Below are 22,367 nucleotides of genomic sequence, written 5' to 3' on the forward strand. Positions count from 1 at the left end.
GGATAAGAGGGCTCAATGGGGTCGCGAGTGTGCTCTGTCAAATATTGATTTTTCAAAGTTACTGATACTTGCCTGTGTGATCTTCAATACTTCAAAACACATACCAGCTGCTTGGACTGGACTCACAACCTTCAGGTCAGCACTCTGCAGTGAGGAATCTGCAGGTTTCAGGAAGCCTTCCCTTAGCCTGGGAATGGGAGCTGAACTGTCCACTGGAGGCACCTCCTCTGAGGAGGAAGAGAGGGCTAGAAGGGGGAGGAGACCAGGAGTGCACATTCAGCCTCCAGGGGAGCCACCTTTGGGAGGTCAGGCGCAGGAACAAGGGGTGCAGGGCCAAGAGGTTGTCCAAGGCGGAAGGGGCCGCAGAAGACACCACTATCCTACTGCCAGAGTATACAGGCGGCAAAGCAGCTACCTCAATATGTTTGAGGTGCAGTGCTGAAGGAGGCTCCATCTCTCAAGGGAGACAGTCAACTATATCTGTCAGATGATTGGGCCTGAGATCTCTGTGAACTAGGGCTGTGGTGGAGAGAGCCATTGGTCTTCTCAAGATGCGCTTCCGATGTCTGGACCGCTCAGGGGGCGCACTCCAGTACCCCCCAGATCGTGTGTTGCTGATAATGTTTGCATGCTGAACTCTCCACAATCTTGCACTGGAAAGGAAGGCACTGTGGACAATGAAGACATTGACGCAGTGGCTGCAGCTGCACATGATGACTCCAGCAGGGAGTCCGAGGTTGAGCACGCACAGGGAAATGCTGAGGAGGAAGACGCTAACCCAGGCATACTCCAGGGAGACAGGGACACCCGGGAACCTTCAACGAGCATGCCACATATGGACCTCCAGGACAAGCCTGGGCTGTAGGCTCCATACTCAATACCTAAGTGCAAAATCTGCCTGGTTAGGAACATTAACTAAGGCCCTTGTTAATAAAGCTGAATGTCCCACAAAACACTCATTACAATATTGGAGACCATCCACCTGCAGAAGATAAAAGGCACCCTCAGCCATGGTGACATGTCTGAATTTAATATTACAACCAAAGAAACTTAATAAAACAAAATGACAAAGGTGTTAAACATCACACCAACTCATAAAGACCTCATTGCAGGCCAACACAAAAGCACCAGTGATAAACCGTGGTGTGCCTAAGGTGCCCTATGTTTACATTTTCAGGTGTTACGTCTTGGTGCTGACCCCTCGCTGGCACTGGTATCTGAGACAGCCTGTTCATTCTGCTGTCCTGATGGCCTCGATGACCTTGGAGGTCGTCCTCTGGCCCGTGGAGCCTGTGCTGGCCCCACCTGGGAGGGAGCTGCCAGTTCCACCGCTGGCATCTCCCCAGTCGTTGCAGCCTTACCGGATGCAACGGTCACTGGCAGGGGAGCTGCCGCCCTCATCCGGAGTGCCCTGAGAGGAGCCCGCAGAGACAACAGGCAGCTGCTGCACCGACGTGAGGTCACTTTGGGACCTCCCTGCCCACCGTGGATGGATGGGCACCGAGCTGGGAAACTTGGTGCCCAGGCCATCTTCCACACTAGCAATGACCAGCTGAGGTCAATGCCAATTTGAGGGCTTGCTGCTCCGAGCGCATCCCCAGAAAGCCCCGATTGGTCTCCTGGAGGATCCTCTCCACGAGAGTCGCCACTCTCTCCATGGAGGACACATGGCGCTCAGCCATGAGGCTCATTGCTTCGTCGAGCGTCCGCGTAGACTCCTCCACCACGGACACCAAGCCAAGCATAGCCTCATGTATCTCCACCAGATGCTCCCACACACCCGGCCACATTTCTTGCGTTTGCTGCATCGCGGATGACTCCAGAGGCGCATCATCAGCCACCAACTGAGCATGTGCCTGGTCCCCTGCAATCCTCCGACTGCTAGCACCATCGGCGCTCTCTGTCTCTGTCAGCCCCTCCAGCGACTGTGAAGTGCCCTCAGCGCTGTGCCCCAGGACACTAGCCAATATTCTAATTCCCACCGAGGTGCTAGTATCTGCGCTGGTGCCTGCCTGACAGAGATGATGTGACACTGGTGAGACTTCAGGGCCCTCAGGTGTGAGAGGAGGCCTCTGCTGCTCCTCCTCCCGGCCCTGCTCCACTGATGCTGAAAGGAAGAACAAGGACATTGGATCACTTAATGTGGAGACAATGTTAATGTGCATCCCTGTTCCCCGGCTCATCCTTCCATAAGCAATGGTCAAGCCATGTTGCAAACTTCAATCGCTGAACATTCAGCACTGCCGTGGCTGTTGGGAGAATAATGGTGACCTCACTGCTAGGCAAACATACCTACCCATGGCACCCCAGCCTCACCGACACCGGTGGACCTGGGAGCATGGCACCTCTCCAAATCTAGGCCCTCCTGCTCGAAGCGGCTGAGAATCGCTAACTGTGCTGGGCCGCCACCAGTCCTCACCCGCTCAGTGGCATTATGTGCATTCTTCTCTTGAAAAGGAGAGAAGAGCATTGATTAGTGTTACTTGTACTTGGACTCACTTCGCGGACAGCCCACCCCAACCAGGGTGGGACATAACAGGGCTCCAGAGCCTCCTCACCCCACCGCTGCCGAACACTCACACAAAGATGCTAGATGCTAGGCCTGTCCCCACCTCACCCCCCGCCACCCACCCCACCAACCCCCCCTCCCACCCCCCACCCCCCCCCTCCCCACCCCCGCCCTGGCCAAATGCTGCCTACATCACATTAGGCACCACACGGTCTAACCTTCCATAGCAAGGAGGCACAAGCACATGGAGCGCAGAGGACAGGAGATCGATCGGTGCTCTGCCACCTTGAAGCTCCCCTCCCAGCATGTCATCACCCTGACTTTGACATGTTCCAGCACTGCGCCTAGATGCAGCTCCTCCAGGTTGTCCCCAAAACAGTAATGTGGGTCTCAGTGTGCCACATGCTGACGGGGCAGAACCCATCTCATCACCACCCTCTCAGGGTGACCTCGGCATGGGCAATATCTGCTGGCCCACCCAGCGAAGGACATTTTATCAATGATTCAATGCAGTCACTACACTCAGACTTAGCAGAGGGGGGGCGCCAGGGGGGAAAGCCTACCTGCTGGGTTAAGTGACCAATGCCCAACATGGTCCTCAGCCTTCCTGAGCGCAACAGGTTGTTAAAGCGCTTGTGACACTGGATCCAGGTGCGCCACATCACGTCGTGGGAGCTCACCACCTCCGCCACCTCCTCCCAGACACGTTTGGTCATGTGGGGGGGGGGCTCCTCCTGTCCTGGGGTACGAGGATCTCCCGCCATGCTGCCACCTCCTTGAGGAGGGTAGCAAGGCATTCGTCAGAAAAACGAGGAGCACAATGTCCCCCTGCCCTACCCTCCGGCCTGGCCAGCTCACCAGCAGCGTCTCTGGGAAGCCTTCCCACTGGCCCATGATTCGCAGCCTTTGAAAGGCTGCAGCAGCTTTTTAAAACAGGCCGCCGGGGTCGCCATTAGACCCTGTGGTCATTGCAGTCCCACCGCCCGCCCGCCCACTCCCGCTGTCCTCAGGAGCCGCAATTCACATAGCCAATTAAGGCTCGTCTGCATAAAATGGCAGCACGCGCCCACTCCTGCTCTGCGCTCCCCCCCCCGCCTGCCAGAAATTCTGCCCATAGAAACATAGAAAATAGAAGCAGGAGAAGGTCATTCAGCTCTTCGAGCCTGCTCCGCCATTCAATATGATCATGGCTGATCCTCTATCTCAATGTCATACTCCCGCTCTCTCCCCATACCCCTTGATGCCTTTAGAGTCTAGAAACCTATCTATTTCCTTCTTAAATATATTCAGTGATTTGGCCTCCACAGCCCTCTGTAGTAGAGAATTCCACAGGTTCTCCACCCACTGAGTGAAGATGTGTCTCCTCATCTCAGTCCTAAAAACCCCTGAGACTGTAACCCTTTGTTCAAGACCCTCCAGCCAGAGGAACCATCATCCCTGCATCCAGTCTGTCCAGCCCTGTCAGAATTTTATACGTTTCAATAAGATCCCCTCTCATTCTTCTAAACTCCAGTGAATACAAGCCTAGTCGGCCCAACTTCTCCTCATGCGACAATCGTGCCATCCCAGGAATCAGTCTGATAAACCTTTGCTGCACTCCCTCTATGGCAAGTATATCCTTTCTTAGGTAAGGAGACCAAAAGTCCTGGACTCAAAACGTCAACTGTGCTCTTCTCCGCCGATGCTGCCAGACCTGCTGAGTTTTTCCAGGTATTTCTGTTTCTGTTTTTGTTTTGGATTTCCAGCATCCGCAGTTTTTTGTTTTTATCACTTATTTTATGATAGCTTGTTCAATCAGGTGATCATCATTTACATGGTCATGTACGAGCAAAGAGGTCTCTTATGTCCTGGACAGAGATGGGGAAAAGGAATGAAGGCACAGTTGATAAAGATAGTCTATGTTAAGTATATGTTAATAAGTGATAAGTTGTGCTTGTGCTTTGATGTGCCTTACAGCAATCACTGAGGACCCTCTAAGTGTTGGTCATCATGATCCTCAAGGCTTTCATAGGCTAGCATGATACTACTTCAAGTCTTTAGACAGTCGGTGGCACAATGTTAATGCACAGCACACAAGTAGCCATGGTGTTCCCATACATAATTTTCTTCATGGCATATTCCCAATCTTCACTTGGCTTTCAAGAACAGATAAGAAATCAGGAATTTGCTGTGGAGAAAATTGCAGGTAAATAATAGTTTTAACCTTTCTAGTTTATCTGTGTGGGAGGTGTTGAGTTCAAGGCATCACTGACAAGTATTTTTAGTCATTAGAACCCATTGTATACCTGGCACTGTTTTATATATGACGTAATCACATTTTACCCCACTGGTTTGCTCCTGAATTGCACCTACTTTTTTTTCTTCCTCTGGAAATCTACTTCTCCTGATTAAAGTTCAAATTAGGAGTGAAAACTTAATTCAGGTAAGACTTTGTTTTAAAAAAATTCTGCTCATCATTTTTCAAAACACTTCTTGGCACTGTTTGGACACATCTACAGAATGTGACAATTGGTAACCTATAGAAAGCTTGTGCACCTAAAACTGGATGGTAAAATTTTGCCAGCAGATGGCAATGCCTCCACAGCACTTTGCAGCTAGAATTGAAATAAATACAGTCAACACATAATCAGTAATGTCCATTGTTTGGGTGCTACTGAATGCCTAATGGGGAGCAGAATGATATCCATGGCATACATGTAACTTTCGAGTGAGTCACGCCGGATGCCATAATGGTGGCTGTGCACTGTAAACAGCTGCTGGGGCTATACAAAGTGGGCAGATCATGTGCAGTACTGATTTGATGCCATCCATGCCATTTTGGAGGTCAATGTTCCAGTTAATACCCTCTCTTAACATTTCACAATTGGACATGTGTTCCGCAGCAAGAAGGCCCCCCACCCTACTGCTACACCACCTACCACCCGCACCTCCCCCACAACTTCCCTACCAGTGCTATTTATAGGAATCAGAAACTGCAAACAGGTTAGTTATTGGTTGACTTCTTCTGGCTGTTGCTTTGATGCCACAAATGTTTGGTGATTCTCATGGTTATTTAAAGTTGCAATTGTCTGCAGGGAGTAATGTGGCAGGTGCTGAAGGAGTCCTTGCTGACTTCAAGGCTTCTGCGCAAACCGGTCTCTCCCAGACATGAGTGCACCAGTAGGTATCCCCCTTGAAAAGCAGCATGACTTGAAGAATAAACAGAGAGTATGCAGAGCGGGTCAAACTGCTGGAAGCAGGAGGAGGGAGAGAAGAGCTTTCAACAGGAGCTCATGTCCATCTAGGATGTTCAGGGAGAAATTGTCCTTCTTGAAGTCCAATGAGAAACAACGATGATAAACTTTCATGCATCTGGCTCCTTCCAGGCTGGAACTGAAGATGTTTCCAGTAGTTCACAATTTGCCATTTACTGCTTCATAAGAGAGGTCGCTGATGCTGTCTACTCACTGGTGTAGCCATTTGTATAGAATCATGCAGGTCAATGTCCAGTCTCCCATGATGCTTTAATTCTGTGGTAGTCCACTGTGCCAATTACAATTAAACCAACATGGCAAACCATAGGGTGGCTACTGGACAACAAGGACTATCCACTGGCCACATGGCAGATGACTGCAATGCACAACTTAAGCACACATGTGTAACATGCGTACGATAAAAGCCATGCTGCCATATGAAATGTGACAGAGCAAACCAGAAGCATACTGAAACAGTGGACCCAATTTTAACTCCATGCAAGAGAATAGCTCTTGAATGAGGTAAAATTTCAACCAATGCTTCTGCTGGATGAGTCCTGCAGTACTCTGCAAAGAAGGTGTCCAGATTCATCGTGTCATGCTGCATGCTGCAGTCAATCACCATTTTGCATTCCCTTAGTTCATGCTTTCAACGTGCCTATGGCCCATTTTAAAGTGGTGTCTTCTGGTTCTCCACCCTTCTGCCAAAGGGAACAGTTTCCCCCTATCTATTCTGTCCAGGCCTCTCATGATTTTGAGCATTTCTATCAAATTTCCACTCAACTTTCTCTTTGAGTCCCAGCTTCGCTAATCTATCCATGTAGCTGAAACCTCTCATCCCCAGAACCATTTTTGTAAATCTTGTCTGTACTGTCTCCAATGCCTTCACATCCATCCTAAAGTGTGGTGCCAAGAATTGTACACAAAACCCCTGTTGAGGCCGAACTTGGGTTTTATGAGGTTCACTTTAGCTTCCATGCTTTTTGTACCCTATGCCTCTAATTGTAAAGCCCAGGATCCCATGTGCCTTATTAACCACTTTCTGGCCCTGCCACCTTCAACAATTTGTGCGATACACTTCCAGGTACCCCTCCTCCTGCAACCCCTTTAGCATTGTATCCTTTAATTTATATTGCCTCTCCTTATTCTTCCTACCAAAATGTATCACTTTCTGCATTAAATTTCATCTGCCAAGTGTCTCCCCATTCCACCAGCCTCTCTAGGCCCCCTTGCAGTGTATTACTATCCGCCACAGAGTTCACGATACTTCCAGGTATTGTGTCATTTGCAAGTTTTGAAATTGTGCCTTGCACACCCAAGTTTAGGTTATCAACAATCATATTCAATGGTTAAAACATCAGCTTTTTGACAAAAAATTCTTATAGTAAAATTGGGTATAAATGTATATATACAATAATTTTTAATTAGCGTTTTTTTAGATTGGATTATTTCAGTATTTGTTTCCTTTATCTTTGTCAAGCACATGAAGGATGTCAGCCTTGGCTCAGTGGTAGAACTCTCAACTCTAAGCTGGAAGGTTGTGGATACTAGGTCTACTCTAGAGATTTGAGCAATTAATCTAGGCTGACTCATCAGTACTGAGGAGGAATGCAAGTGCCTCAGACATTATGGAAGAAAAAGTTGAAAGGCTAGTGATGAGCCTTTTCTTTGGTAAATGACCAATAAAGAAAAGTACATGCCATCTGAAGCCCACTATGCTGATACCTCAAAGCTATGAAGGGGTTGGGTAAGTTCTTATTTACTTTAAGAAACATTTTACTGCTTGTAAGGAGACAAGGTGTTGATTGAAAAAATAGATGGACAAGAGGAATTTCAGATCTCAATAAACTATACTATCTCTTCCACCTCAACAATCTTTTAATATTTTCCATATTAAAGTATGACTTGGCAACAAAATCAAAATCAAAACATTTCCAAAAATCCAAAAACTGGCATGAAATATCTCTTGCTTAGCTGTTGGAAAAAGTGACTCTACAGATACTCTTGGGGAAATCTTTCCAAGTACAACAAAGTGAATGACTTGTGGGTACAGGTCTTGAATATTTGATACTTAAAAGTTAGGGTGAAACCACCATTATTTCCTCTCTTTTCTCCTGGGATCTTCCCAGTCCATGAATCAATTGTACTTGAGAGAGAGAGAGAGAGAGAGAGAGAGAGGTGGATGAAATGTTCTCGGGTCTCTGCTAATGCCTCCTTGAACTGACCGCCTGGAGGTGCATGAGAGCACTTGCTGAGTTTCTGGCTAATTTCTATTCCATCCCTTTGTTTCCACTCAATACATCCCCACAGAGTTGCAATTGAGGTCAATTGAGGGAAGTGAGGGAAATGAACCAGTATCAAACTGTGTAACAGATTTTATTAATATAAATGTCGATGTTACACAAGCCAAACCAAGAGATTGCACATTGCTCAGCGGGTTCAATATTTAGGGCATTTTTCACAAAGTTATCATTCTAAACTCAGCTCAGCACCAACATTTCCAAACCATTTCCTGGGCTTGGACTTGATAAAGTGGGTTTTTCATGGAAAGATAGAAATTAAGCACCAGAGGAGGTCATTCAGTCCCTGGTGCCCGTTTTGATGCTCTCTCCTGTAAACCCATTCCCCCTCCCCCTAACCTTTCATATTCTCCTTCTCAAATATCTATGTTATTTCTTTTTAAACTATGTCCTAGTCAGTGTCTACCTCCATGGGCGTAATTTTACGCCTCCCCCAGGAGCAGGTTGGGAGGCGAGGGGACATAATATTGGTTGTCATGGCAATAGTGCAGTGCCCGTCACCTACCACCTCTACTGGTACCTTAACAGCAGCGGGGAATGCATCAGGTGGTCTGCCCACTCTTGGGCTACTTGAGGTTCTGAAGTGGCCAATTAATGGCCATTGAAGGGCCTCCTCTCACAACAGCTGGTATTTTACTTGTAGGACTTATCCATGCCACTTGGTGAGGTGGCCTTTTTGCGGCTGAGGGATGTCCCTCCTTTTTGGGCGCCATCTGTCCTTTTGAACCCACCCCTGCAACCACCTCAGCAGGGCCTGCCAACCTGACTCCGGAGAAACCCTGAACTCACTTGGGTATGCAGCTCCATGGCTCCTGGACATGGAGGATTGCCTGTAGTCCCAGCAGTGGCCACTGCTCCCATGTCACAGCTGGGTCTAGGGGGCTGTCAGCCATTTGATTGACTGTCAGCTCTCTGAGGCGGAATTTCCTCGCAGATGGAGGCAGAAGTCTCACCCTGAGTAAATGGCCATTAGCTCACTGTAGGTGACCCAGAAAAATGGAGGTGGGCTCAGCCCCAGCTTTTCAGCTGGGGGAGTAAGCTCACTGCCTCCCCATAAAATTCTGACCTATGCTTCCATTTATAAAGGCTATGATTTATTGTAGAAAGACTAAAATTTGGTCATAATGTTGACAAAATACAGAATGAAAATATTCCTGTCTTTGTCCCATACCTTTAGGTCTATGGCAACTACCTTATTAAAGTCATGTGCCAAATGGAAGACTGACAATAGGATGTGGCAGCATCCTTCAATACTTTTTACAGATTTCACATTTCTCACAAATCTCTTCTATTAGTCTTGTATACTCTTCATCAACTACACCAGTATCTTTTAGTAGGATTTTTAACCTTTGACAACTAGGCTGAGCAAATTCTCTGTGTAACTTTAAGACAATTTGCTTTCCCTCTCTTTCTGACTCTTATCACCTGATGGCATTAACACTTGTCTAACATTCTGATGATAAACATCAGGTTTTGATGTCCTGACTGTGTAAGCTGCAGACCCAGTGAGTTTCCAAAAATAATTGCCTTATCATACCCCTTGTCAAGTTTGATTTGTGCCTTTTTCATAAAAGGCTTAGGCGTCAGTTCTTATAAAATTGCTTACTCCAGCTATTTTAAATGCAATTACAACTCTCTTTAGTGACCTCAAAGTGTTGTCCTCACAAAATCTGAAGCAAGTAGTACTATTATATTCCTTAATCTTGCATCAATCTTCACTACTTACTGATTGAAGGTAGCATTTGAACCAATCTGTTCCACATACTTTTGAAGTGCAAGTTCTATCTAGCACTGCACAGTTAACTGAGTCAGCAACTAACACATTCACAGAATCACAGAATTGTTATGGTGCAGAAGGAGGCCACTCAGCCCATCATGTCTGCACTGGCTCTCTGAATGAGCCTTTTGACTCGGTGCCAATCTCCTGCCTTTTCCCTGTAACCCTGCATATTGTTTCTATTTAAATAATCATCTAATGCCCTCTTGAATGCCTTGATTGAACCTGCCTCCACCACACTTCCAGGCAGTGCATTCCAGATTTGAACCACTCGCTGTATGAAAAAGTATTTTCTCACATCGCATTTGCTTCTTTTGCAAATCACTTTAAATCTGTGCCCTCTCATTCTCGATTCTTTTACGAGCAGGAACAGTTTCTCCCTATCTACTCTGTCCAGCCCCCTCATGATTTTGAACACCTCTATCAAATCTCCTCTTAGCTTTCTCTCCAATGAGAACAGTCTCAACTTCTCCGATCTATCTTCATAACTGAAGTTTCTCATCGATGGAACCACTTTTGCAAACTTCTTCTGCACTCTCTCCAATGCATCCACATCCTTCCAAAGTGTGGCACCCAGAAAAATACTCCAGCTGAGGTCTAACCAGTTTCCTATACAAGTTCAGCATAACCCTCATTGTCCTTGTACTCTATGCCCCTATTAATAAAGTTTAGGTTACTGTATGCTTTATTAACTGCTCTCTCTACCTGTCCTGCCACCTTTAATGGCTTTTGCACATACAGACCCAGGTCCCTCTGCTCCTGCACGTCCTTTAGAGTTGTATCCCTTATTTTACATTATCTCTTCATATTTTTCCTATCAAACTGAATCACCTCACATTTCTCTGCATTGAACTTCATCTGCCACCTATCTGCCCACTCCACCAACTTGTATACGTTGTTTTGAAGTACTACACTGCCCTCTTCACAGTTTACAATGCTTCCAAGTTTTGTATCATCCACAAACTTTGAAATTATCCCTTGTACACCAAGAGCTAGGTTATTAATATATATCAGGAAAAGCAAGGGTCCCAATGCCGACCCCTGGGGAACTCCACTACAAACCTTCCTCCAGCCTGAAAAATATCCATTGACCATTGCTCACTGTTTCCCATTACTCAGCCAATTTTGTATCACGTTGCCACTGTCACTTTTATTCCATGAGCTATAACTGTTCTCACATGTCCGTTGTGCAGTACTGTATCAAATGCCTTTTGAAAGTCTATGTACACCACATCAACAGTATTACCCTCATCAGCCTGCTCTGTTACCTCTTCAAAAAACTCCAGCAAGTTAGTTTCACACAATTTCCCCTTAAGAAATCCATGCTGGCTTTTCCTAATCAACCCACATTTTTCCATGTGACTATTAATTCTACCCGAATAATTGTTTCTAGAAGTTTCCCCACTGCTGAAGTTAAACTGACTAGTCTATATTGCTGGGCTTAACCTTGCAAACTTTTTTGAACAAAGGCATAATGTTTGCAATTCTCCAGTCCTCTGGAACCTCCCCTAAGTCTAGGGAAAACTGAAAGATTATGGCCAGTGCCCCTGCAATTTCTTCTCTTACTTCATTCAACATCCTTGGATGCATCTCATCTGGACCCGGTGCCTTGTCAACTTTAAGAACTGACAGTTTATCCAATACCATCTCCTTATCAATTTTGAACCCCTCAAGTAACAGAATTTCCTTCTCTGTCACCATGGCTTGGGTAGCATCTGCTTCCTTGGTAAGGACAGATGCAGATTATTCATTTAACACCTTAGCCATGCCCCCTGCTTCCATGTGTAAACCCCCCTTTTGGTCCCTGATCGGCCCTACTCCTCCCTTTTAATATTTATGTGCCTATCAAAGACTTTGGAATTCCCCTGTATGGTTGGCTGCCAGTCTTTTCTCATAATCTCTCTTCGCCTCTCTTATTTGCTTCTTCACCTCCCCTCTGAAACTTCTTTATGCAGCCTGGTTCTCAATTGTATTTTCTGCCTGACACCTGTCATAAGCATGCTTTTTCTTGTTTATCTTAATTTCTATCTCCTTATTCATCCAGGGAGCTCTGGATTTGTCGGCCCTACCTTTCCCTTCTGAGGGAATATACCTTGCATGTGCCCGAACCATTTCTTCTTTGAAGGTAACCCACACAATTCATCACAAAACTAAAACTCCTTGTGACCAGTATAATTTGTTTAGATTCAACATTACCTTCAATCTCTTTCTCATAAGTCTCTGCGTCATGTGTCATTTCAGGGACCCTGCCTCTCTGCTTTGGCAGCTCATTGCACATTGATATTTCAAGTGACATCTGAAGCACCTATTGACTGTTCCTTGGCATTCCTGGGATTCATTCACCTATTGCTATCCCAATTCTGTCTTCTGCTGTAATAGTCATATTTGCCAAAGGCGCATACATCTTCATTCTGCCGGTCTTTAATCCTTCCGTTGTATTGACGCCTGCGCCTAGTGGACTGTTTTGAAATCAGGTAGTGATGGAGCCCTCTATTCTTTACATGACTGTGGTGTGACCCATTTGTTCACAAAGGATGAAGGAAATCTCCCGTCTCTCTGTGTGAGGGGTTGTTGTCACCGAGCAGGGTTGAGGGGAGAGCGGGTTGCTGCTGCTGCTGATGGGGTGGGAAATTTAAAGTGCAGTGCAGGAGATCCATGCCCAACTTTTCGAGGCTTGTGGAGAGTCCAAAAGGATTGGACAAAAGCAACATTTAGAAATTTCCTGCCCCCAAGATTTCTTTCAAGGCGGCAGACATCCCATCCATCATGGTCTCCCCCTCCAAGAAATGATACCAGTTAGATCAGGGAGCCTGTCCATATGAGATACATTAGCACAATCCAGAATTTTAAAAACTAGCACTGATCCAGGGATCCTCAAGTTGAATTTCATGAATCTTTTATACAATCTATTAAAGTCCATGATATAATCCTCCATGGAATGGCCATCTGTTTTCTGAAACCTATCAATGGCCATTAATCAAAGTCTGAACATGCCTCATAGGCATTTAAAAGATCATCTTTCTTTTAGATTTCATCCAAACATTCTAACAAAATGTCTAAACTTTCATCATCGTCCAACTGACAGGTATCCAGCTCACAAAGCACTTCACTTCAATTTGGAAGTGACAATGCCAAGATCATGCCTTTTTCCCTTTTTGGTAGAGATAAAACTCATCTTCACATAAACCATTTCATTCTTCCTCTATGGTTCTGAATCAGAGAGAATTGGAGGGTAAACGTACCCCAACAATTTACACTTGCTTTTTGCCATTTTTTACAATGGCTATTCAGATTGTAGTTTACTGTCTGACATTTTTTCTTTCAGTTTCCAAACATCACCTTTTGACAATCATTCTCTACCAGCATGCTCAACTCCAGAAAAGCAGTTGGTGAAAGATAGAAGTGGAACCAATCATCGCACACTTTTATATATATTTACAGAATTACACATTAAAAGCATATACCTCTTAACACAAGTAACCAAGTTTTGGTCTGTATCTATTTTTAGGGGCTCAATTGAATCCCCAGTTAATGGTCACCACCTACATACAATTAAAGATAATTAATATATAATTAACACCGTTTGCCTACAGTAAAATCCTCAGCTTTCATTCACCTTTTTACTGGCTGTGATTTTTATGATGCTGCTTTCACTCTCAGCATTGCTGTTCCCCACTCTCACCACCCACCTAGCTGACTCCTGAATTGCCCTCCCTCTGCTGAGTTGGGTTGGTGGGGGAGGGTGGGGTGGCGGTTGTTGCTGCTGCTGATGGATTGAGAAATTTAACATGCAGCACAGGAGATCCATGCCCCATTTCATGAGGCTTCTGGAGAGTCCAAAAGGGTTGGCAACCGTTTAAGTGATAGACAAAAGCAGCATTTAGAAATAGCTTCATAGAAGCACGAACTGACATGACAGCAACTTTACGATTGGACCTATTGAGTAAAAGAGATAACAATAAAACCAACATTGATTTGTCAGAAAGCTGAATTGATTCTTTTGATCATCTTTTGATGATCCCTTCCCCAGTACTAATATAGTTTTTTAATCTATTACTGTCGGTAAATCTGCTAATCCAAACAGACACATTTTTTTCTGCTCTATTGCATTATTAAAATTGAAAAGTACTGGAGGTCATATCAAGATTGAAATACTAGGCAGATGAATCACTGGAGGATTGTGTCCACCTCCACACCTACTTTGATTCTTTGCCTCAGGACAAATTGAGTACATGGCATGATTAAGACAAAAGATCTTCTATATTAATCCCAAAGAATACCAACCAGTTGTAGACTCTTTGGTGCCAATTTAAGTTTGTCTAATGATGGGAGCAGAGAGGTGTGTCTGATAGTGCGTGCGAAATGCAGAGATAAGTTCAGCATGTCTGTCAGTGGCTTTTTAACTCAATCAGCTCGGTATTATTTTACTTCCACATTTCCTATCTAATTCATGGCAGCCAAGGTGGTGCAGCTGAAGTCACGGCTCTCAAGGCTCAGAGTCACTGGATTGCATTCTGCAGGGCCATCTATAGTTTTCCCCCGGTGAATATCAGCAGCCTTACACCAGCTATGCTGCAACAGGGGGAAGCACTGCATAGGAGCACCGCACCAGGCAAAGACATCCTCCATAAGACAGACCCTAAGGAATTGCATAAGTTTGAATAGTTCATTTCTGTTTGTATAATTGGGTGTATTGCTGAATAAAGATGTTAATGAGAAGGTTTTAGTGGGTGGCCTGTTTTACTGGAGGGCAGAGTAAGGAATGCTGTGATGGAGCATCTCAGTTGGATATGACGGTAGGGAATGTCAGTGAAGCCCACATTCCGTGAATGAATAAAAAAAATAATGGATCTTTAATGGTTAGGGGAAGCAGTTTTATGGAAAATGGAATCTCTGAAGACAAGCTCTGACAGTCCATCTGGAGTCGTTGATGGAACTGCTGCAACAGATACCCCTTTCAGTTAAAATGCCATGGGAGCCCTAATGACATCATAGGACCTCAATTTGTATGGCCATGAATAAAAGGAGCGGGACTGGAGGATTTTAATGGGACACCATCTACCCCCAAACATTTTAACTCCAATTTAACATCTCATTACTGTCCGCCCTGTCTCCTCCTCCCCCTTTTCCCCTTGTTGGACTCCTACAAGCAGTGTATGTGCCCTCGTGGTGGCAATGTTATGGAGGATGCAGCAATTCATCACAAATTTTGAAACCTGCTGCGGCATGTACTGTAGGGCAGTCAAGACAGCCAATTGTCTGCTCCACAATGTTTTTTTATGGCTCTTATTATATGCCTGCTGTGTTCGTGTGGTCGGGTGGTGGAGGGGGCAGTCAGCAGCCTTTGTCCCTGAGGATGCAGCCTCTGTTTGTCCATAGAAGTCCAAAGACAGTAGATACCGCTAACTAGCACAGGATGAATGCAATATGGCTGCTGCCTGGATGATGTTATTGCATAGTTGCACATTGTTATTATGGCAGCCAGTGTTAATTGCTGCGCAAACCAAATCCCAGAGGGAAACTTGGCTTATGGGCCATATCCTTTTTTTGGAAACGATTCTCCTGAAGACGAGAAGGGGACTGATCTCAGCAGTAGGAACATGTTTTAAAAATTAAACGTAAAAGTTTTCTTAGCAAGAATAAAAGAAAACTTAAACACACAAGATTACAGATACAGGGTTAAACTTAGTCTCACAAAACATTCCCCCAAAAACGCTATCTACTTGGCCAGACCCGCTGGAAGAGCATTCCACCTAATCCCACTCCCCTGCCTTATCTCCGTAACCTTGCACATTCTTTCTTTTCAGAAAGCAATCCAATTCCCTTTTGAATACCTCGATCAAACCTGCCTCCACCACCCTTTCAGGAAGTCCGTTCCAGACTCCAACCACTTTCTGGGTGAAAGGTTGCCCTTTATTTTGAATCTGTGCCCTCTTGTTCTTGATACACTTTTGAGTGGGAAAAGTGTCTCGCTATTTACCCTGTCCATACCCCTCAGGGTCTTAAATACCTTTATCAAGTCTCCTCTCAGCCTTCTTTTCTCCAAGGAAAACAGACCTAACCTCTCCAATCTATCCTCATAGTTAAAGTTGTTTATCTCTGGAATTATTCTCGTGAATCTCCTCAGCACTCTCTCCAATGCTTTCACATCCTTCCTCAAATATGGCGCCCAGAGCTGGACACAGTACTCCAGATGAGGCCTAACTAGTGTCTTATACAAGTTTAACGTGACCTCCTTACTCTTGTACTCAATGCCCCTATTAATAAAACCTAGGATACCATATGCTTTATTCACTGCTCTCTCAACATACCCTGCCACTTTCAATGACTTATCAATATATACACCGAGGTCTTTGTTCCTGCACCTCCTTTAGAGTTTCTCCCTTTATTTTATGCTGTCTCCACATTCCTCCTGCCAAAATGAATCACCTCACACTTTTCTGCATTGAACTTTATCTGCCACTTGTCTGCCCAATCGACCAATATGCCTTTGTCCTTTTGAAGTTCAAGACTATCCTCGTCATAGTTGACAATGCTTCCAATCTTTGTATCACCCACAAATTTTGAAATCATGCCCTGCACACCACAGTCTAGGTCATTCATATAAACCAAGAAGAGCAAAGGTCTCAACACTGACCCATGGGGACTCCATCACAAACCATCCTCCAATCTGAAGAACAACCACTTATCACTACTCTCTGTTTCCTGTCACTCAGCCAATTTCTTACCCAAGTGCCTACGTCCCCTTTTATTCCATGACCTAGAATTTTGCTCACAAGTCTGTTGTGTAGCACTGTATCAAATGCCTTTTGAAAATCCATATACACCACATTAACAACATTGGTCTTATCAGGCTTCTCTGTTACCTCCTCAAAAAATTCCAGCAAGTTAGTTAAACATGATTTTCCCTTAAAGAATCCATGCTGGCTTTCCTTAATTATCCCGCACCTGTCTAAGTGACTATTGATTTTGTCCCAGGCCATAGTTTCCAGAAGTTTCCCTACCACTAAAGTCAAACTGACTGGTCTGTAGTTGCCAGCTTTATCCTTACACTCCATTTTGAACAAAGGTGTAACATTCGTAATTCTCCAGTCCTCCGGCACCACCCGGAGTGTTTAAGGAAGATGGGAAGATTATCACTAGTGCCTCTGAAATGTCCACTCTCATCACCCTCAGTATCCTCGCATGCACCTCTTCCGGTCCTGGCACCTTATCAATTTTAAGTAAAGATAGCCTTTCTGATACCTGCTCCTTTGTAAATTCATCAAGCGCACCAGTTACTGCCACTCTCCAGCCTGGGTAACATCCTCTTCCTTTGTAGAGACAGATGCAAAGTACTCATCTGATACTTTCACTACTTCTCCTGCCTCCACATGCAAGTCTATTATTTTATCCCTAATTGGCCCTACCTTTTCTTTTACCACCCTTTTATTATTTACATGCTTATAGAAGACCTTGGGATTCCCTTTTATGTCAGATGCTAGTCTCTTTTCATGCTCCCTCCTTGCTTTTCTGATTTGTTTTTTCACTTCTCCTTTGGTCCTTCTATATTCAGCTTGATTGTCCATTGTATTTACCCAAGGCAAACTACTGTAGCTTCAATAAAGGCATACCACATGACCTGTAACTGTCTTCCATTCTGCTGTGAAAATCCAAACTTCAGAATAGAACTGTTTTTTGCAGCCCAAGACTTTTCTGGCTTGACTGGTTGGTTGATTCAAACTGCATCCTCTCTCAGCCACAGCTCCAGCTGTAGTTCCTACTGCTACATCTCACAGCTCCAGCTCAACATCCCAGCACTAAAATACCTTTTTTCCCTTTCAACCCAGGCTCCATTGTTCTCACGTGCCTTTGAAGCTCAAATCATTCCAAATATCTTTCATGTTTCCAACTTGTCTTTCCTTTCAGGCCAATAAAATACAATATCCCCACTTTTTTTTACCTAAGGAACTCCTGAAGATGCAAACATGTTTCTAATTACCTCTGACTCCCCTTTGATATTCAAACAAACTCTCCGCTTATCTAAAAATGCGAATGTTAGATCTAACCTATTCATTTGCACCTCAAACCTAACATCTCTGGAACATTGCAGCAGGCCGAGGACGGACATGTGGGCATGAGAGCAGGATGGGGTGTTGAAATGGTCAAGGTCAAGATCATGCTTTCGGACAGACCGAAGGTGTTCCACAACGCGGTCACCCAGTCTGCGTTTGGTCTCTCTAATGTAGAGGAGACCGCATTGGGAGCAGCAAATGCAGTAGACCAAATTGAAGGAGGTGCAAGTGAAGCGCTGCTTCACCTGAAAGAAGTGTTTGGGCACTTGGATGGTGAGGAAGGAGGAGGTAAAGGGGCAGGTATTGCACCTTCTGCGATTGCATGGGAAGGAGCCATGGGAGGGGAATGAGGTGTTAGGGGTGATGGAGGAGTGTGCTTACCCTTGTCCTACTATTATCACATTCTGCTTTCTGACATTAATGCCACCATCAGCACCTCCTTTAGCCCTTACCACTGTCATTAACATCCCTTTGTCCTTTTGTTCGTGACATCTCTAGCAATCTCTCCTTTGCCTCCACCTATCACTGGCCTTCTATCCAGCTTCACCTGCTCCACCCCCCTTAAACAGTATACATTTCATCACATTGTTACTTCTCTTTATCTCTGAAGAAGAGTCATATGGACTCGAAACGTTAACTCTTTTTTTTCTCTCCACAGTTGCTGTTAGACTTGCTGAGTTTTTCCAGCATTTTCTGTTTTTGTGCCTTTTCACCCTGCTTGTACATGCTGAATAGGAAGGCAATGTACTCTCCTCTTCTGAAGTAGAGGCCTTCTGTGACCTTCTTGGCCCCATGTAACCTGAAGTCTGCATGAAGTGTCTTTTGATGTATTGTAGGTGTCTCCCGGGTGCTCCAATGGACGGTGTGCTGGGATATGTTGGAGATTTTTCCCACTCCCATCTGGAAGGACCTGGGTGCATAAAAGTTCAATGTCACTGCGTCCTTTACGGCCACCGGCAGCACCTTTCTCCCCCTGGTGTGAGGCTCCAGGCCAGGTTGTAGGAAGTGGCCACAGTTCTGTCACCAGCCCCTTGTTGAACCTGAATCACCTCAGACACTGCTTTGGGGATAGGTGGAGGCAGGAGAAGTGTTTCTGAGAAACCCTTGGTGGGTAGAGCCTTCTGTAGAGAGCCCTTCTCTTCCCTATTTGCAGAGCTTCCCCTCTCTGCAGCCTCTGCTCCATCTGATGGTTAAGGTGCAGATCAAGAGGCACCCTTGATTACAAAATCCTGTGTCCAGCTCTTTAGAAGATCTCCAAAATACAGCACACCACTTCCACAAACTCATTCTAAGCAGAAGAAAATCACAAACACCGCACCTGCAAGTTGGTGCCTGTGCCTTCAAATAGCTGAGGAGGGGGTGGCCTGGCCAGCTGGGAACAATCAGCACTGGCCTTGTCTGAATAAGCACAAAAAGTTCCTGGAACTAACGTCAAATGAGAGGAATGACTAGCACCCTTGTCAGTATGGGCCTTGTCCAAAGTTGCCAGGTGTGTGGGCAATGCCAGTTTCTTGCCTTGGTGCTGCAGAACCAAATTTCATGCCTGAAGTGTCAGAACGGAGTCTAGAGAGGAAAGGATTGTGCCTGGTTTCACTGGCACCCCCCTGGATATGCTACTGGGGATGTGAGGAGTAGGAGAGAGATACTCTTTCCCAGCAATGGGGAGTGAGGATGGGTGGGGGGTGCAGTGCATGGCGAAGCTGCAGATGAGAGCAAGGAGGCATGTTTGGAGGTTATGGAGGAGGTTGGCAGTAGAAGTGTGGGCCGCAGTCCTGGATTTAGCACAGAAAGTGATTTAATGATCTAGGGTAAAGAAAGGTGAGTGCAGTGACACATTCACGTACATCCTGGTGTACACATCAACACACGCCCACAATCGGCTTCCTCAAACCTGCTCTTGCACTTCATTCCTCACTCCAGCTTACTTTGTAGGAGCATCCATCCCTATCCTATGCATTTTCTCATATTCCTAACAATCCACCCAGCACTCCCACTCACTCTCATCTTTACACAATCTCATTCCTCTCCCTCATAATTGTGGGAATGTGGGTTCACACAACACATGCATCTCGATGGCCTGAATTTCACGTTTGGTGTGGGTGCCAAGTCAGTGAAGCGGAAGCAAATGTGGAATCCGCTCCCGGTTGCTGTCATATTGCAAAAGCAATTTCATGCTGGATGGCCAATTAAGGTCCGCCCAGCATGAAATGTATCTTCTCAATGGTCGGGAAGAGCTGGGCAGGGGCGGGAGCCTGTGAGGCGCCAAGTCCAATGGTGACCCAGTGGGTGCTTTAAAACCAGCAGAGGCAGCTCCCTGAAGGCTGCCAGGGGAGGATCTTTGGAGCCTGCCCAGGAAGCCATTCCATTCGAACAATGGCCTCCCCAGCAGCTGGAGGTGTCAGGTGGGAGGCCAAGCCAGGTGGGCACTCGGCCTGCCGATTCTCAGACGAGTGCCTCGCGGTCCTTGTGGAGGAGGTCGGTGTCAGACGGGACACTCTAGCACCCGAGGATGGCAGGAGGAGGCCACCGCACCTGACCAAAAAAACATGGGACGAGGTGTAGCCGAGGGCAGCAGCCATGACACTGTGCGGCGCATATTGGTGCAGTGCCACAAAAGGCTCAACAATCTGTTGCGCTTGGCAATGGTGAGTACTGAGTTGGCATGGATCAGTGTGGAGAAGTATTAAGGGTTGGCTGTCCTTTGTGGATCTCATTGGTGTTAGAATCTGAGTCCCAACTGTCACTGACACTGGAGTCGGCCAAGGGGGTGAGCCCTGGCTGCTTGACCTGAGTGCCTTGCGGGTCGAGGGCTATGACTTGGATGTGTCCTACAAGGTGTCCTGGGGTGGGGTGGGGGGTGGTGTGGTGGTGGGGGGGTGGAGGGGGAGGTTGCCAGGATGCAATGGCACTTCGGTAGAGAGTGGACAATTCAATGTTCTTTTATCATTTCAGGAGAAGAGAAGTCATAACACCAACAAAAGAACTAAGACAGGCAGAGGCCCCCCAAGCCTCCTTGTTCTGACAAAGTATGAGATGGATGCCTAGAAACTGGAGTGCCGCCACCCACCTCAGTCAGCCGGAGGTGGAGAGGCAGGGGTCTCTGACGAAGGTAAGAGTGCAGTGCACAGAGTTGAGAGTGTCAGGTTTTGCAAATATTCTTGTGTGGTCTCAAACCTGGAGTCTCCATTGATCACTGAAAGACGATGGCATCATGCTGCAGATCTCCATTGTCTCACCAGGGTACCTGGCATGCACGGTGAGTGTGATGACATAAACTAATGACACGTCATTTTTCTCCCCTAGAATCGCCAGCTCGCCCACGAACACAGGGCCCCTAAGAGCCACCCTTGACACCAGAGGACCACTGGGCTTTGATGCACCTGCGTCACATCCCCTTTCTGCACCAAACCAGTGCAGATACCAGCACCTCAGTGGTCATTAGATCATCAGGTAGAATGTCGGTGCATCGTGGTGAGGGCACTTCACCCTCGCTTGAGGTGCAGGCAGAGGCAGAGAGTGCCCAGGGCGTCGTCAGTCAGAGGAATGCTGGAGACTAGGACGATGCTGGATCGAAGGCAGATGATGAGCCTCTGGAGTCATCCATTAGGTGGCAGATAATGGGTGTCCAGTGGGATGTGTGGGAGGATCTGGTGGAGATCCATGAGGGTACATGTGCCATGTTTTCTGTTATGGAGGAGTCCATGAGGAGCATAAGCACTGTGTTAACCCTCATCGCCGAGCACGCTGCCTCCTCCATTGAAAGTGTGGTGACTCTCAGGGAGAGGTAGCTCAAGGGACAGGATTGGGGTTCCTAGGGTTGCACTCAGACCTGCAAGCCCTCACACAGGAGCTCAGTGCCATGTGGGAGATGGATGAGGCATCCAATATCCCAGTTAGGTGCCTGTCCATCAATGGCAAGCGGGGAGGTCCAGAGCGACCTCACATTGGCGTACGAGCTGCTTGTCGTCTCTGTGGGCTCCTCTCAGAGTGCTCTGAATGATGTCAGTAGCTCCTCTGCCCCTCTGCCATGCGCACAAAAGGGACAGGTCACAGGTGATCTTCTGTTCTGCCATGTTTTGTTAATATGTTTACTGGTGTGACCATTAACACCAGATATAGTTATGATCATTTGATGTGAGTGCCAACATGATAGAAATTTTGATTTTGTCCTAATTGCTGAATGTGCTTCGCATGTTTTGTAGGAGCAGGGCACACCAGCATCTCATGCTGGACGTCTGTGGCTCTAAACTTAATTGCACAAGCACTGAGTGGACTTTGGGTTCAAAGGAAAGAGTCATTTCAAACATCCAGGGTGGAGGCAGCACTGCTGGCATGACGTGTAAGCAAATCTTTGGCAGTCTAGCTGAAGGAGCATTGAATCAAGGCGTCCCCAGTGTCCCTGCCTCCCTGAAGGATCCAGAGGTCTGCCTTCACTACCTCAACATGCTCCTCTTCTGACTCACCACTGGATTCATCCTCTGTGGCCTGTGGAGC

The sequence above is a fragment of the Cetorhinus maximus genome, chromosome 13 (genome assembly GCF_964194155.1).
Source record: "Cetorhinus maximus chromosome 13, sCetMax3.hap1.1, whole genome shotgun sequence".
NCBI classification, from domain to species: domain Eukaryota; kingdom Metazoa; phylum Chordata; class Chondrichthyes; order Lamniformes; family Cetorhinidae; genus Cetorhinus; species Cetorhinus maximus.